Raw genomic sequence first — 3,146 nt, forward strand, 5'->3', positions numbered from 1 at the left:
GCCCCAGCTCCCTCAGGGGTTCCTCACAGGGTTTGTGTTCCCAGCCCCTCTCCAGCCTCGTTGTCCCCTCTGGATGTGCTCAGTGTCCCAAGGTCCTTCCTGAATTTGAGGCCATTTCCTCTCCTCCTTTCCCTTGGACACGGCAGCAGAGCTCAACCCACCTCAGTGCCCCTCCTGTCAGGGACTTGTGCAGAGCAATTCACAAAATTCCCAGAATCACTGGGTTGGAAGAGACCTTCAAGCCCATCGAGTCCAGCCCAGCCCCAACAGCTCAACTGAGCCCTGGCCCCCAGTGCCACATCCAGGCTTTGTTAAACACACCCAGGGATGGGGACTGCACCACCTCCCCGGGCAGACATTCCAGAACTTTCTCACCCTTTCTGTGAAAAATTTTCCTAAAATCCAACCTATAATGTGGTCAGTGAAGTCCCCCCTGAGCCTCCTCTTCTCCAGGTTGAGCTGCTGAGTACAGAGAGCCAAATTCTGATGTTTCTTCCCATAATCAGCCCCACTTCTCTCTTGTGGCACAAAGTCCCTCTCAATGGGGCTCTGTCATGAGGAGTCCAAGATTTTGGCTCACTAAAATCAGCAGCAGCAACAAGAGGGAGAAGTGAGGGAAAAGCTGTAACTTTGATATCCAGCCCATCCTGCAGATCAGAGACCTTTGGATTCAGAGAACACCAAAGAAATCAGATTTAAATCCTGATAAAAATCCAAACACAGAGAGAGTTGTATTTGCCTTTGTATCTACCAAGAGAGGGGGCAGAGGGGACAAAGGGTGACATAAACCCCCAGGTGATGGTTTGTGGCTCTTCTGAATTTCTCTGATCTAGCTCAGATGGTCACCAGGACTTGCAAAATTGGAGATTTTATACCTATAACATCTGTAATAAAGAATGTGCTGCATTGTGTCAGGCAAAATGAAAAAAAGGACTTAAAAATCACAATAATAAAGGATGTGCTGAAGAATTCATTGATGGATCTTAAAGCAAGACAGATTTTATTCACTAAAAATGTGCTGTGGGGTGTTTCTCTTTTCCATCAAGGAAAAGTTAATTAGAAAGTTCTGGCGTTAAATATTCTCTGTACATTTTTGGAGTATGAAGTGATAAATCCAGTAGTTGTTGACTACTGTTAATTATGTGTTTGAGCATGCCAAAATTATTTTCTGAGGCAGTTTAGTAATATGTCAATAATTTCTGTCTCCTTGAATCTAAAATTCCCCTAAAATCACAAAAGAAGTGATTTTAGAAATGAGGTGACCTTGTCAAAAAGGCAAAATAGAGACCAAAAAAAAAAAAAAAACCAACTCAAAAACCAACCAAAGGAACCATTCCTAGGTAGAAAATTTAAAATTATCCAGAGGTGCTAGAGGTTTCGTTCCTGTCTGATAATGAAAAATTTGTCTTTCAGAGACCTGAGCAGTGGGAAACAAAGGGAAATTACCCTCTGACAGCTTTCTTTGTAGACAAAGAATTGGTAGCTCCTAATGGGCAGGTGTCTCCATTAGAATAAAACATTAATTAATGCCCTGGCTGGCAGGCTCAGCAGGGGAAAACATGGCTAAATGAGCCTGGAAACTGGAGTGCCTTCTGGGCTGGTAATTGCATGTCCCCACATTTATTGTAATTTGGGATGTGATTTTCCAATTGGATCCAAATCACTGAAAGGCTCTGGTTGTGGGGACAGCACACAGGGATAATGATTCTATTAAAACACTCAGAGCCTGATTTCTAAAGAAATCAGCACTGCTGTTGGGATCAGGGAACTTTTGGTAACTTGGAAAATTTGGACTCATCATCGTTTTAGTGTAAAAACTGCCAAGAAGGAATTGTGTGAAAGGCACAAAGTGATGGTGGCTGTGGGCACAATGAAGAGCAGCACCAAATTTTAAATGAACAATTTTGAGAAAAACTAGAATGCAGGGAAATGTGAGAGGGGAAAGTTTTGTTTCCTTTCATGAAGAAAATAAAGAAAGAAATCAGCAATTATTTTTCTGGGAGTTACATCAGCAACTTTGCTCAGAAGTAGAAAGAAAACTACAAATTAAAGACTGAATTCTAAGGTTTCTGGATAAGTTGAAGGTGAGTAGAATTTTTCACCAGGACAGATTGTCAGCAAGAATGGAAGGATATGGAAAGGGCAGGTGGGATTAAAGAAGATCCTCAGAAGGGTTGGATGAAGACTTTCAAGGCTGCAACTGTGAAATGCCAAAGGACCTTCCACTGTCCCAGTGTCCAGCCTGGCCTTGGGCACTGCCAGGGATCCAGGGATGGAATTCCATCCCAGCCCTGCCCACCCTGCCAGGGAACAATTCCTCATTGCCAAGATCCCACCCAGCCCTGCCCTCTGGCACTGGCAGCCATTCCCTGGGTGCTGTCCCTGCATCCCCTGGAAATTGTCTCTCTCCTGCTTTCCTGGGGCTCCTGCAGGCCCTGCAAGGCCACCCTGAGCTCAGCCCAAAGCTTCTCCTGTGCAGGTGAACAATGCCAGCTGTGCCAGCCTTTCCTGCCAGCAGAGCTGCTCCATCCCTCTGCTCATCCTGCTGTTTCTCATCTTATTTTTTTAACATTTTTTTCCTATGAAACCTTTTGCAGCCACGTTTCCCACCAGCATCAAATTAATAATTACACAGCAAATAATTTAGCAAAGTGAAAATCATCCTGGTCTGAGGAATTGCATCATCAGCCTTGATTTCAGAGGGTGGACAGAAAAATAAAGATATCTTATTACTAATTAAGTCAGAAAAGGAGATTTCTCTTCAGTACAATGTAGTCACTTGAAAACTTTAATTTGGGGCTTTTTAACCACCACAGAAGAACCAGGAAGGAATTTGGAGCTGTAAGCCCTGCACTGAGACATCTCTGTCTTGCTCTGGCACATCCAGCAGAGCTCCATGAAGATGGAGAACAGCTCTGCCTGCACATAATTTCACAGTCAGGGTGTACCTGCCTGGGTTGGATCACATCCTCCAGGTTCTGCAGCTGAAATTCTGCTGGAAAGATAAAGTAAAAAAAAGGCAAAGAGGTGAAAAATTGTCCATAAAGCTGCACATCCAGGCTTTGCAAAGAAAAATCAAGCTGTTCCATGGAATGGTTAGGAAAGCCTGGAACTGATCTCTTCTAGTACAAATGCCCAGGAGCAGA

Source organism: Geospiza fortis, unplaced genomic scaffold (assembly GCF_000277835.1).
Source record: "Geospiza fortis unplaced genomic scaffold, GeoFor_1.0 scaffold409, whole genome shotgun sequence".
Taxonomy (NCBI): Eukaryota; Metazoa; Chordata; class Aves; order Passeriformes; family Thraupidae; genus Geospiza; species Geospiza fortis.